The sequence below is a fragment of the Saimiri boliviensis genome, chromosome 19, assembly GCF_048565385.1.
Source record: "Saimiri boliviensis isolate mSaiBol1 chromosome 19, mSaiBol1.pri, whole genome shotgun sequence".
NCBI lineage: Eukaryota > Metazoa > Chordata > Mammalia > Primates > Cebidae > Saimiri > Saimiri boliviensis.
Genome location: NC_133467.1, coordinates 2,111,616 through 2,127,073, shown reverse-complemented (window position 1 = coordinate 2,127,073; position 15,458 = coordinate 2,111,616). Strand labels below are relative to the sequence as shown.

Below are 15,458 nucleotides of genomic sequence, written 5' to 3'. Positions count from 1 at the left end.
TATAATTAAGTATTCTCTCTCTTCAGTTACATACTTGAATCTGGTTGTGAAAAGGTTCTCAGGCTTGCTCCAGAATCTCAGGGGCCTGTGTTGCAATCCTCCTTCTGGGATTTGCTATGAGCTCCACATTGAATTATTTCCCACTGCTGGTATTTCTGATATCCTAGTGCCCACTGAATTGTATGGCCCATATTCCAGGGTTGTTTGCAGCACAGCCTGGATCTAACACACAGCTCTTTGAAGCTCTTGGACCAACTTAAAGGTGGGAGCATTTCAGGTCACTACGCTTAGGCAGTGGAACAGTATTCCTCGGTGGGAAATCAAGGCACTCTGCCAGGTATTGCGTTCCCTTCTTTATGGTAATAGATCCAAGATGCAGTGAAGGGTTTTACCTTCATTCAGAGAAGAGGGATGAGAGATTAGAGGGTGAAGCTCAACTCCAGGCTTCCATGCAAGTCTGAGCCTCTGAAGGAGAAAAGGGAAGGAGGATTGCATGGAAGATTCTCACATCACAGTGAGGTCCTAGGAATGAGTCAGCCATCCCCACTGGGAGTCCCTGAGTCAAAGCTGCCTGTTAGAGAAGTCTAACATTTCGTAGAAATGGGCCCATTTTCATAGCCTCCATATATATAGCCAGACTTTCAATCTGCTTCCCTCCACTTGTGCTGTGATGTACGAGGAGCCCTGCGTCAGAATTATCTATCTATGTGTCACACTCTGGCTGTTAGGCTGGACCTGCTCATGTTTTCTCAGCCCCCGGAGGGAATAAAATCACCCCGCATAGCAGTCTCTCCCCAAGTTCACGTACAGAAAGCAGGCTGAAATCGCTGTGCCCTCCGCTCTCCTTTCAGCCTTGAAACCACTGCGGCTTCCCGGGGCTCCCGGAGCCAGCACACACGTCATCTCACGAGCTGGACCCTTATTCCTTCTCATCATCCTCTGTGACTGTAAAGTTTTGGCTTTAAAATTTTTTCTTCTTTTATGATTGGGGCTTTTAATATTTTATATTAAATTGAATTCTTACTCAGTTTAACATCCTGGATTTATTAAATTTATGTGACCTAATCAACAGAAAAGTTTCTTTATGTGTCAATAGAAAGTGAAGGTTTTAAGAAAATCTTCCAGCAAGGCTTGGTTTTCAGGACGGTTGTTGTGAATACTCCAGTTACGCAAAGGTGAACCTATTTTTTTTTTTTTTTACTTCTTTTTTTTTGCAGTCCTCCTGCAAATCCTATTTATTCTTGAAGCAAATAGATGCCTCTGGCAGACTAAAGAATAATCCCAAACAAAGGGAACCTAAAGTATAAACGTAAATATTTTTCAAAAAATATGATCTTCATTATGTAGTCCTGACAAATACATGACAAACAAACCAAAGGATTTTAAGTGTCAAGAAAGGAATCTAACTGGGGAAAGCAGCCAGAGAAAGATGAACAGCAGCCCTTCCCATTTATGGTTGAAGTGATTGAAGCCTACAAACTTCAGCCCTTTGTTGTTATTGTTGAAGGGTCCCATTAGCTTGCTGTGTGTGTAAAGACAGTTGGTGGAAAGATAAAGTGTGTGGAAACACCGTTGGTCATCAGCAGGTGAATCATATTTCAGTCATGTGTCCATGATGCACACAGCCTGGCCTCCACATCCTGGGTTCAATCTTGAGAATGGTCTTCTTTGCTCAGGCGTTGTCACATGGAAGTTTTTTAACATGTGGAACGAACCCTTTTGCAGGCTTCCTTGATTTTCCTGCGTATACTCATTATTCTGTTTGTTCATATTCCTTTAAGTCCTCCGTCTCTTTAATAGTTCCTCTGTCCTCCTTTTGCTTCTAGTCTAGAACCTTTCTCTAGCCCAGTCTTTAAGCTTGCAAGTATTTAAAAATCTATCACTGGGATATTTTTTACCTGGTTCCACTGATGGATGAAGGATGAAGTAAGTTTCAGATTCTAAGCACAGAGAAACATAGAGAAGTGCCCATCTTGTCTTATTTCTTAGTTACGTATCTAAAAATAAAATCCCTATCTCTAAAACTGAAAGAATAATTTTCTGCTGATTCTCAATATTGTGGTGGAGGACTGTAAATCCAGGGCAGGGGCATAATTTTGTTAAAATTTAATTGTATTGAATTTTGATAAATTATATTTGTAAATACTTATGAGATACAAAGTGATGCTATGCTATGTATAAGTGTGGAATGATTGATTGAGTCAAACTAAATAACATATCCACCATCTCAAATACTTATTACTTAATCCTCTTAAGTATACAAACACATATACATAACACATACACACACACACACACACAAAATGGTGAAACCCTGTCTCTACTAAAAATACAAAAATTAGCCAAGCATGGTGGTGCACACCTGTAATCCCAGCTACTCAGGAGGCTGAGGCAGGAGAATCACTTGAACCCAAGTGGTGAAGCTTGCAGTGAGCCGAGATTGCAACATGGCACTCCAACTTGGGCTACAGAGCAAGCTTCCATCAAAAACAACAACAAAAACAAAAAAGAGGGATATTCTGTCGTTTGCAAAAGCATGGCTGAATCTAGATGACATTATGCTAACTAAGATAAGCCAGGCAAGGAAGGAGAAATACAAGTTCTTCCTTAAATATGTACATATGTACTCACAGTAATTAAGTCCACAGAGGTAGAGAGCAGAATGACAGAAGTTGAGCAGCGGGGGGTGGGAAGATGGTCAATGGGAGTAACTTACTCTGAAATATAAATCGTCATTTGCATGTGTAGTTAGAAAGATTATCCCAGTATAAAAGAAACAAGTGTGAGTTCCAACGCAATTTCCTTTGCTGTCCATGAGATTTGGTCATCAGGATGCTTAAAACTACTTCCGGCCCAGTGGTCAATCCTGACCGTACTCAGGGAATATGCATACTCTGCCAAGCAGGACGAGCAACACTAGAAGAAATCCTCTGTGCCATGTCTCCCTCAGACTCTGTGCTTTGGTGTCATATACCTATGCCTAAGGAAGGACTCAGCTCCTGCTAACTTTTATTAGTTTCCCTGCGAGTTACCAGAATGCGTACCTTTCACCTAAGTATAGAACATTTTCACAAATATGCCAGAAAGCCACTGCTGCCAGGCTTTGGTTCACCATCTGCCCGGTAATGTTATTTGGTTATTTCCGTTGTTGTTTTCTGGTTTGAACAAATTATTGCTGTTTATTTGGAATGAGGACCTAGGTTGCTGACTCGTGGGCTGTGATATCTACGCTTCATTCTGAATGTATAACATTTGTACTTGTAAACAGATCTCTACTCCAAATGGCAGTTCAGTCTTAGGGACTGGATCCCAAATAGCACCTAGACGGAAGCCCATTCATTTGAACATCTGTCATGAACAACACGTCAGCAGTTTTGGTTTAGGAAGCTGTGGTAGCTGAATGCTTTTTCTGCAGCCCAGGACTATTATTCTCTAGGACTTGGCTGAGCATGAGAAGAAAAATAGAACAAGCAGATGGCTTTGCCCTGGGGCATGCCAGCACACCTCATTTATTAGAGTATAAGCTTGCTGCTCATGACACTATGGCAGACCAGAGCCTAAGAGGCCACGTAGAGATGGAAATTGCTGCCTTGGCCTCATTATTCAAAGTCTTACTACCCAGAATACAAGCTTGGAAAGAATTCTTCACCAATTATTTTTGCCTATTCTTGCCTGTCAGGAGATACTGTTGAGCCTGTATACCATGTGAAACATCATTTAAATTTCTGTAGCGGCCATATGAAAAGTATTTGGAACTCAGAGCCACCCCAAATCCCCCAAAAAACTGAAAATAGAAATAAGATTTCTATTTTTTCTATGCAACACAAATACGAAGACTCCCCTCTCATTCAACAGTATTTCTGCCTCAAGTAATAAATAAAACACAATCAAAGCACTTAAAATTCACTCTAACATTTATCAAAACTGTCACTGGAGGTCTTCTGATTTTTTTGAGAAATCATAGGGTCTACAAAACCATAGACTAAATATAAGACTAGGCATTTATGTAAAATATTTCAGCAAGAATAAGAATTGTATTATTAGGATGAACAGTGATGGCCTTAAATAAGGATATTTGAATAGCTGATTTCTGAAACACACTGAAAATATGGGTTCTGCTGCAAATGGTATCCCTCTTTCCCTAAACCAAGACAACAGAATACAGGGCCAAGTTTTATGTATTTAAATTCTGTTCTGCCACTTAACGGTTCTGTTACTATGAAAAAAGTACTTCTATGCTTCAGTTTCCCCCTCTGTCATAACAAGATGATTGCATCTACTCAAGAGGCTACCAAGAAAATTAAATTTATATAAGAAACTGTGAAGGCTAGTGTCTGCCAAATATGAAGTACCTAATAACTGTTAGTTCTTGTATTGTAACTCTGTGTCACTCTGTTATATCCAAGCAAGTTGTGAGGAAAGCACCACGCTCGGAAATCTGATTGTGAGTCCTTTACTGCTGGCCACCGAGGGTCAGCTCCTGCTCAAAATCCCTCAGTCCTGAGGAAGTGGCTTGATTCCTTTTTGTACCTTGCTTAAGAACGGGGAGGGGGAGCCTAGCTGAAGTGGAATTTACAGAAGCAGAACAGGCAAGTTAGATGAGGAGGCTGGTGACCAGGAGGCAGGAGGTTTTCATGACCGTTGATTACTAAGGAGGGTATACACACGTGGTTCCCATGATTGCTGGTTACGAAGGAGGGCGTTTGGTGCTTGCCATACAGTCAATCAAGGGGGTGTTTACAATAGCCAGTGGGCTTGCCAAGCAGGATATGGCTACAATGGTTATATGCTCTATTGTTCTAAGAAGCATATAGTTATACGCCTCTATAGTTCTAAGCACAGCATGACCTAGCACAGCAGCATGACCCAGGTATGCACTCAAGGGAGAAATGGCAGGAGGGGTGAGGTGGAGGTGAAGATGGAGTCTGTCAGGCTAACACAGGGTAGGTTAGCACAACCCAATCAAGAAATATTCATTTAAAAATGAAGCTACACTGGAGGTTCTGTAGTGGGTTAATAACTGTATTACTTTCCTATCTGCAAGACAGTCTTTAAGAAACAGCAGTTTGAGGGAGTAAAGAGTAGAAGATGCTAGAATTAGAGAAAAAGGCTAATATTTAATTAACACTTAAACTGTGTTCAGAACGCTTGCATGCGTTATCTGATTATCCTCAAACCAACTCCAGTAACTAGCCCAGGTTTGTACGACCAATAATGGCAGAATAGAAATTAGAACAATTTCTCTTGTCAGTGAATATGATGCTCTTGAGGAAAAGCAAGAGAAGACAGAAAAAAGTCAGCGATTTTAAACAGGATTTTATAGCCAAAACTAATTTACCAAGTTTATTATATAGCTGCTCAAAGTTTTGCTTTGCCCATATAGGCATTACCTACCTTTTAAAATTCTCCCCATTGTCCATAAAACCATAAATTGAATAAAAAAGAACCTCACTGTTTGAATATTAGTCATCATGCCATGTTTTATTTTGTATATTGGCAAATTCTTTCATTCTTTTCTGCTTCTAATAGTTTTTAAATTATTTTTAATTGCAGAATATAGTCTATTAATATAGAAACTTTAGAGTATATTTTATAAATTGCCCTTTGAAAGGAAACGAGGTTTCCTTAAAATGCCTTTTCACTGTTGTGAAATATACCAGTACATAACTTAAAATGTTAATGGAAATACCGCCCTTTGTTAGGTAGTGACCTTTATTGTAAATTTATCTCTATAGCATGTTTTTCAAAGTTGAAAGAAACCAATTAAAATGTTCTAATACTGAAGAGTAATAAATCTCAAAAATACCTGAATATGGAATATAGTTCTTAATTTACTGTCTCCTCACATGCACCATACCAGAAGGTGTGCTATAGACTGACTATTGTGGTTCTTGATAAGAAGCTTATAAAGTGTCTGTTTAACTTTTCCTTTTCAAATTAACGAGATAATGTGAGCCTGTAGGGAAGCCATTGGCAGGGCGAAAGGACAGCCATTTAAAATCAGAAAATGTGTGTAATTGTGTTTTTATGAGTTTTCCTGGTTCTGAAATAAAAACAAAAAACCTTAGACCTGGCCTTGTATATAAAATGATGATGAGGCCATGTTCTCTGTCTCTCTCTCTAACCACATCTGCTTCTGTTCTCTAACATGCACATATCCTTACAGCACCACCTTCGTGACTTTTATGTGCCCGTTTCTTGATTAGAATGTTTTTCCTTCCTCTCTTACACAATTGATGAATGCCTATTCATTCTTTAACATCATTTATTCATTCAAAAAGTATTTATTGAGTGCTCTGTGATAGGAATGATTTTTAAAAGTTCTGGTAATACAGCAGCAAACAATATAGACAAAAGTCCTTTCTTTCGTGGAGTTTATATTTCAGTAAGGGAAAACAGACAGTATACAAGTAAATAAATATAGAGAGACTATCAGATGGTGGTATTATGGGAAAAATACAGAAGCAAAACGAGGCAGAGGGTCCTAGGCATTTCAGGGAGGAAGGGACTGACAGTTTATAGTAGAGTGGTTTGGGGAAGCTCTTAACGAGAACGCGCCATTTGAACAAGGACCCGACGAAGGTGACTCAGCAAGGAGAGCCATGCGGGTGTCTGGAGGAAAAGCCCCCAGCCCATGAGAAGGACAGCTTAACTGCCCCGGCAAGAATGTGTGATCACGTTCAGGGAATGGTAAGAAGGCCAGGAAGGCTGTGACTGTGACAGATTGAAAAAGGTGACTGTAAGAAATGAGGTTAAAATGTCAAGAGAAGGATGCAAATCACATATTGCCTAGTTGGTTATTGTAGGAACTTTTCCATTTGCTCTGGAAAAGCAGCGGACCATTTTGATGGTTTGGTAAAGAGAGGTTTCACGAATTTGTTTGAGTTTTAATTGTATTTTTCTGGCTGCTGAATGGAAAATAGACATTACGGGGACAAGTGCAGGTGCATCAATAATCCCAGTGAAAGATGATGTTGGCTCAGAGTAGGAAAGCACGACGTGGTCCGAGACTGAAGGTAGAAGCAAGAAAATGTACTAGGCGAGTGGAAATAAAGTATGAGAGCCAGAGAGAAACGAAAGATGACCGGAAGGATCGGAAGGGACTCGTACACGTCATACGGCACCCAGTTTTCTCTTACTGTGCTCCCACGTCCACCCACCTCCTCTGCACAGGCTGGAGTCTCGCATGCATCTCTAATATTAACCGTAAGTATCTTCTGTTCACATGGACTGTGCAAAATTCTATTTACACAATGTCTTTTATTATTATACTAATACTTTGGAGGGAATACAATATAGATACGATACTGTATACATGAGATCAAACTCATCATGTCACAGAGCCATAAACTGCTTACGCAAATGCATTCCCCAAAGTCACGTAACACGTTTGAGGATAAGGACAATGATGTGCTAATTTCTGTATGCCTAGCACCTGGAAAAATCTTCAGTCAAAATTGCTGCCCATTACTGTGTTTTGAATGAAAGGAAGAAATGAATCATTGGTAAAATTTTCGACAATATTACAGTTGGAATGAGGGCAAAATTCCTGACTGCGTCAAGTCCTCGTCTTTATGTGAGCTACGTATCTCCCTTAAGTTCCTTCCATTAGCATTTTATGGTTATGATGTCATTTAAAATGTAAATTTAAACTCCAGATTATCTAACTATACCATTCTTGGTTCCACATCTTTTTACATCAACTTACAGACACCTTGGATTTCTAATGTTTTTTTTTTAACCCATCCTCCCTCATCAGTTGAATTGCTCTTTCAGCAGTTATGCAAGATTCATATATTAAAGATGACTGATGTAATATTTACAAAGATCTTCAGAACTATTGAGTTGCTCAGAAGAATTTACGTATGGCAAAGAGTTAAAAATGTCAGGAGTTCATACATGAAGCCACTGTGAGCTCCCTTGAGCTCTCTGCAGTGCTAACAAAGACAGGAGCTCCTTCTTCTATGCTACAAGATGATCTCCTGCCTAGAGGCATTATTTCACGTACGAAGTTTCATTGTAAATGATTGCTTGCATACTATATTTCCCCACTTCTGGAAGAGATTTTAACTCTTTGCCATTGTATCTCAATACTAAGATTATTCTTAGTATAACATATGTACTTAGACAATGTTCAATAGGTGCAAAAGAATTCTATGCAAACCATGTAAGCAGTCAATTTCATTTTTGATAGTGCTAAATAATGGTATTCTAGCACAATTCCTAAAGGTCTGTTTTTTTCCAGTTGTCTCTTGCACTGCAAATTCCTAGTCTTAAACTATAACTTTTTATCTTACCAATTCAAATCAATTCAGGAAACATACTAATCATCTCTTATGTTTGAAAATACAGTGATGAAAAAGATGACCTTAAATAGCTTGCAACCTAAGAGGAGAAATAAACACAAATAGTATTGAAATGCATTCAGAATGTGAAAAGTGTTATACAATGTTCTACTGTGTTTAATGCAAAATATCGTATCAGCATAAAAGATAGTGTATGCTTTACGTAAGAGAACAGAAAAGGAAATATTTTGAATATATAAATGGAATGTAATCAAAAAACATCAGAGAGGTCTAGTTCAGATGAAATAAAAAAATATAAGTGGCTTCAATTGAAGAAGAAAATGTGTGTGCATGAGTGCGTGTGCGTGAATGTTACAATCAGTAAAACAGGCCATGGGCAACTTTATTTGTGTATATTACAGACATTGACAAAGTGAGAATAATGGTAGCAGTGGTACTGAGGACTTAAGTTATCTTAACTACGTTTGAAATATCATGGAAGTTAAACTCAAAGACACAGTGTTAGCACATAGCCTCTTGCTGTGCAAGTAAATGTAGTAATCCTGGAGGAAGAATAGAGACAAAAGATAAGTTTTAGGATAAAACTTTTTCTATAAATGATACATTTAGGGGACAAAATAATATTTATACTTTTGAAATTTATTTGTATAAATATTGGTAAATTTACGGTATAAAATTTCATGTTTAATAACATTATGCGTCAAATAGTTAATCTGTATTTGTTAGGCTCTTTTAGGCTTTTTCCAGTTTCTTCTGTATTCTAGTTCCCTTTTTCCTAGTGGAATTGTGAGTACTAGGCTTTTTAGGAGCCTATAGTTGTCGATTACTATAATAGCTTCTTTTGTACTTTACAGATAATTATCTTGTACCTGTCAATGAACTAACTATAATTGACACATCCCACACTTACTCATTTTATATGTACATATTTCCAGGTATTAATAAGCTTTTAAAGTGATGATAGAATCAATGACTCTCATGAAAGCCATGGGAAACATATTTCCCTTAGTAACTCTGTACTCTATGAGTCTCCTGCAACTTATATCAGAGCATTCATAAAACCACATCATCATCTTCTTCCACTTTATTGCCACTTTGTGCTCAAGCCATTTAAAAGTGAACTTAAGATATTTCCTGAAAGTTAAGATGTGATATTATGTGTTAGTAGTTTTTTTTTTTTTTTAATATAAAACTTTTTGGTAACATGTCCTCTAAGTTCCGTGACAATAGCTTCATAATAACATTTAAGAGGACCATGCCAATACCTTTGCATGTTAAATTTTCAGGTTATATATAAAGTAAGTGTTTGACTATTTGATTTGTAAGGATAATGTTGAGCAAGTTAATCCAGTAGTACATTAAATATCTTTATGTACAGATCGATCATCAAGCTAAAAGGAACCTGGCAAATGATACAGTTTATTTCTCTGCCTATAAGCAAATTTCTACTTAAAAACATTTATGTGGTAAAGCATTAAGAACCTAAGGGTTACTTACTTCTCTAGCAACATAATTTTATATCTGCTATGCATTCTTACCCACAGTTCTGCATTGGATTTAACTTCCTTTCTGCAAATTTCAATGGCTCTCATAGTTACCGGTAAAAGAACAAAAGGAATCATCACCCTCATCCTCTACAATAAAACCCTCGTATCTCTGAGCAGCAGGAGTAAGAAGTCAGCAAGCATCTCTCTTCCTACTTAAGTGTCTATTTACTTTTTTCTTTATTATATGCTTTTAAATTATGTTTTTCTGAAGTACCATCCAAATAAAAATGATTTCATGAGAAATGAGCCTAGTTAAAACAGACTGTAATTAATGACTTACCTGGAAGATTTGTTAACATACTTGATTTGAACAAACCAATAAATAGTAGGACATAGTTTTTCAGTTTAAAAACCAGACATTCCTTAATTTATTAGAATTACATATCTTTAAATATGACTTTTTGGTTTGACTTTAAAACACCAATTCTTTGTCTGGTTTGTGTCTATCACCTCCCCAACCAAAATGCAGTTTTTATGTATTTTTTAGACATAAAGAGACTTTTTATTCAATAGGCCACTATTAGACATGTTGCATTGTAACTTTATTAACTTATATTCTTAATAATTCCTAAGCTCCATTTCTGATACCATCATCATTATTTCCTTAAAACTCAATTGTTTCCTTGAAGCATTTTTCCAAAGCTTATAGAGTCAAAGCTACTAGAAGTTGGTTTACTAAGCTGTTTTGAGCTGTGTACTTATAATAATTTCCAATGAAAATTAGAAGTGAAACTCTATGCATTTTTATACATTATTTTTAATGGCAACACAACAGTTACTTTTACACCAACCTAATATGTTATTATTTCAATCAGTAAATTATACATGATACACTATGGTCTGCAAATACGCAACTTTTTAGTTTGTTAGCTAAGGATTTATCTATACTGATTACATTTTAATGGTGCATATAATTAAAATTAAACTCATTAGATTGTCTTTATTCTAATGTAAAATATAATTTTAAAAACTTCTTTAGAAAATAAAAATGAAATAATTACTTCTAAATTCAGTCCTTTGATGGTTCATTTTATTTTCTGACCATCTCAACTCCTCCCTTTTCTGATAGCCTGTAAGGAGAAAGCACGATGTGAAACCTGTCATGTTCCCATCACCCACTGTGATAAACACATGTTTTATTCATTTGCACCTCAATTCTTCTGTGAAGCTGCTTAGAAAGAAAGATACTATGAGAAAAACAGGATATAATATACTGTTGAGAATAACATTTTATTTGTTCTTGAAAAAACAGAATGTCATTTAAAAAATCAATTCATTAACTTTAATTAAAAATAATATGTTCTTTTGTGATAGTTATAAGATTATCTTACTTGTATTGGGGCATGAAGCTCCAAAAATAACATTAAGAACTACTAAAAGATGGTTTTTATTTCATTTAGTTTTCATAACATCATTAGATCAAAAGTTGAGAAAATACTAGAAAGTCCATATTTGATATTTTTAAGCAAAGGATTTTAAAAGACAAACTGGGTATCATGCAATTTTTTTGAAAAAGATACACTTTTCTAATCAGAGCTTACATAAGGACAAAACTGATTAAAAAAAAAAATAGGCTCTTAGATTGATTACTGCTATCTGTTAAATCTATAGTGATAGCCAGTCCAGTGGCTCATGCCTACAATCCTAGTACTTGTAGAGGCTGAGGTGGGTGGATCCCTTGAGCCGAGTTGTTAGAGACCAGTCTGGGCAACATGATAAATCGCCGTCTCTACAGAAAATGCAGAACATTAGACGGGTGTGGTAGCTCATGCCTGTATTCCCAGTTACTTGGGAAGATGAAGTAGGAGGATCACCTGAGACCAGGGAGGTTAAGGCTGCAGTGAGCCATGATTGCACCAGTACACTCCAGCCAGGTGACAGAGTGATACTCGCACTCAAAAAAACAAAAAATATCCACTGGGGAATAGGTGAAAAATGTTTAGTAACTAAATGTACTGAACACTGGACTACATGATTTTTGTAACGTATTTACTTTTCATAAAAATTATATAAGAGATATTATAATCCACTTTATGCATATAGACAAAGAGGAGTTTAAAATACTTCCCCAGGGCACACATAAGCAGAGCCCCTGATATTTGAAATGGTGTACAGTTTACTATGAAACTATCTAATTTCCACCACATAGCAAGTATTAAATCAAGGGATACCCCAATATCAATTACTTACATTCTATCAAACATGTAAGTACTTAGTATGTTTTTGATGATTCAGTTAATTCATTTATGGTTCAAATGAACACTAATTCACTGAAGACACATGACAAGATCCATTTTAGACTCGGAGAACATACGCAGTGACAATCCTAACGTTGAGATGCAGGACACCATCAATCTAATGACACACTGCTGTCATTAGATTATCATAGCAAGCCCATGCCGCTGATACTGGCTACTGAAAGTACAGGATCTCACTGATTAAAACACGCCTATGTGCTGACTCACTGGAACTGATCAAACAAACAAGAAAAAAGAAGCCTTTCATTTGTGCCACTTTGATACTTAACAAGTATTCTCAGATATTTGCCATTATTTTTAGAGGAGGAAGAGTCTGGTCCATTTTTGTCATTATAATCAAAGGGAAAATTCATAAATTGCGGGATCGGACAAGCAAAGTGCCTGAGGGGAAAGCCGAGCAGCTGGGGGTGAGAGATCCTACACTGTCGTCAAAAAGTTACTGGTCCCAATTCCTCACTCTTCAGGACCGAATCCATTTCTGGTCTTCGTGTGCTTACTGGTCAGAGTCTCCACTGCTGTCATTAGATTCTGGGCTTGGCCATGTGAATCTCACTGGCCAGCGAACTGCATGGAAAAGGATGTGATCTCGGTGGAGACCGAAAATGGTGAGTTTGGGGTTCACCTCCTGTGTTCTGCCTCCGGAAGGCCGCTTCCCAGGGGGACAGTGCCTCCGTACGGCTTACATGGAGCACACCACATGTTCCAGAAAATTCCAGAGAAAAGGAGACAGCAAGAGCAGACTCCAACCCAGCCTGAAGCTTGAGGTTTGGATTCCAGCTTATTCCAGCCAAGTTGCAACTGCCTCACCGAATACTGGACATGACATTAAACTACTGTTGTTGGAAAGTCTGGTATTGTTGTGGCAGCAGCAAACTAACACAATTGTGAATGACGCTCGGGATGGCTCTGCTGGCATACTTTTAGAAAGCAACACGTCGACGTGTAGGTACGATGGGGCTTCCAAGTGGGCATTTACTTTTTGGATACACAAAGTAGTAAGACATGAACAATATTCCCAAAGGAAGAATACTGGAAGAATTAACTTCTGTGAGATTTTACACATGAAGATCAACAGATTTTCATTACATATTAGATGAATGTTTGTTTGCCATATGCTGGAAATTATGCTAGTGCACGTATAGAGAAATTACCCCAGTCCTCACAGAACTTAGAATGTAAACTCACAGATTTCTAAGATTGCAAGGACTCCTGGTCGTAGATCTTTCTGAAATCATTTGTCAGAGCTTTTCAGTACTCTCACATCACTTGTAATTATCTATAACTTCAAATAGTTTACAGTTAAAATTAGCAGCAAATCAAAAATTTTGAATTCAGGGATAGGAAATACAGGCAAGGCAGATCATTTTTGATCATATATTGCCTCATTCTTCTTTTTCTTTATATATTTTGGACTGAAAACTGGTAGTTCACAAGCTAATTTTTAAACGTTTTCATTTCCTAGAAAACAACTTCCTGGAAAATTACTGGGAACTATTGCTGCTGCTTTTCCTGTTTGTCTTAAAGTTTTCACCTAGTTCCCTAGATTCAAGCTATAAAATTAATCCCCATGTATCTAATTTCTTATTTGTCTAAAGATCATTTATGTCTGCTCTCCGTTAGTTCTTTCATACCTAAAACTTCTCTCTAAAGTGTCCTCTTCTAATGGTACAGGATTTTCTCTATCATAAAATGAATTAAGCCAGGTATTAATCTTCGATTACATTTGGTGGCAAAAAAAAAAAGTATAGTCCTGTAGAATGTATCAGTATAAATGTTATCATTTCTAGTCTACTTTTTTTGTTGCAATTATGCTCCCTTGAACCTAGATTACCTCCTACTTAAATTACGGCTTTAGCTTTCTAACATGCAGTCGTCTTTAGCGATGAACCATGCCTTCTTCCCCTACCAGATGAATCATCCTAAAAGTGTGTGACCCTTTAAAAAGAGACATATTTCAATGGCTCTCAATAGTCTATTCAGGCAAGTATATAGACCATGCCTTGGCATTCAGAACAATTCATAATGTTGGTGAACCTGAATATGAATTATCTCAGTTTAATTTTTATTTATCTTCATTACTGCAGCACACTTGGTGATACCTGGCTTTGGAAGCCTACTGATACTATTATGCTGGTCTTCCAATCTTTCCCGTATCTTACATTCTTACCAGTTTTTCAAAGTATTTCACACATTACGAATTTTCTATATAGCCTTTGCTGTTCCCTCTAAAAGTCCAGAGGGTTAATCTAGCAGAGTGTGGTATGTGGCACCTCATAATTGAATCACAAGAGCATTCATAGTATACAGGCAGATATTTCTCAGGAAGTTATCATATGTCTTTAAAGAGCAAAGATACTGCCTTATTAATTGTAAAAATATACTAACCCCTCTATATTTGTTATAATTGTGTCTCATATTATAATTGCCTTATTATTTAATTGAAATAAATTTAAAATATCACAGTAACTGTAAATACCATTATAGTTCATATTGTTATAGTTCATTGCCTTATTATTTAATTGAAATACATTTAAAATATCACAGTAACTCTAAGTAGTAGACTCTAGCTAGAATTTAAAAATAATGATAAAATAACTAATATTTGAGGGCTGCCGTGTGCCTGGCATTGTTATAAATTGGAATAACCCTAAGAGTTTGTGTATGTCATTTAATCACTTTTGACAGATGAGGATTCTGAGACCCAGTAAAGTGCACCTACTTGCCCGGGATTGTGGGAAAGTGATGATAGAAATGGAAGCTGTCTGGACCTGCAGCCCATGATCTTCCTGTTTATCAGGACATACATGATGTGAAGTGACCCAAAGGAACCCATAAACTGATAGGAAAGGGGTGTTTGGTTGCCTAGTTCTTGTTTATAAATTTAAAGTGACTAGGCATTGTGAATCAGTGTAATGGGGCTAGGAAAATATGTGTAGATTTGGAAAAATGCTCCAGTCACCTTTGCCAGGCATAAAGATTTTACAGAAGTTGCAGAGGAAGCATCTATCTATTTGTATCTTACATGATTAATAAGAATTTTCTTTATTCTATGTTGCCTAGCGACGTCATTCTGTCTACAGCACGGCTCAGCAAACTGCACCGCGTTGGCCGTATCAAGTTCCTTTTCGGTAAGTAGCAAAAAACTAAGAAAAATGTGTAATAGACATTGTATGTGATGTAAAAAAACTGAAAACAGTATTTCACCTTCTAGACAAAACGTTTGCTAATTCCTGCTTTAGATTTAGTTCTAGGTAAAAAAGGCTGTCACATATGTTAACTACAATTTGATGAGCTTCTGTTACCTAATCTTTGATATAACAATAACATCGTAGTTAACACACTGTGAA

General features: G+C 37.0%; 1 long non-coding RNA gene across 1 annotated transcript in view; it reads left to right on the top strand.

Annotated features, from left to right (window-relative positions):
- The window catches only part of LOC141582253 (uncharacterized), a 634,729-nt gene extending 619,490 nt beyond the window's left edge, over positions 1-15,239 (top strand). Inside the window, exon 4 of the long non-coding RNA XR_012515068.1 lies at positions 15,172-15,239. This is a non-coding gene — a long non-coding RNA (uncharacterized LOC141582253). The remainder of the gene's footprint in view (positions 1-15,171) is intronic.
- The last annotated feature ends 219 nt before the right edge of the window (positions 15,240-15,458 follow it).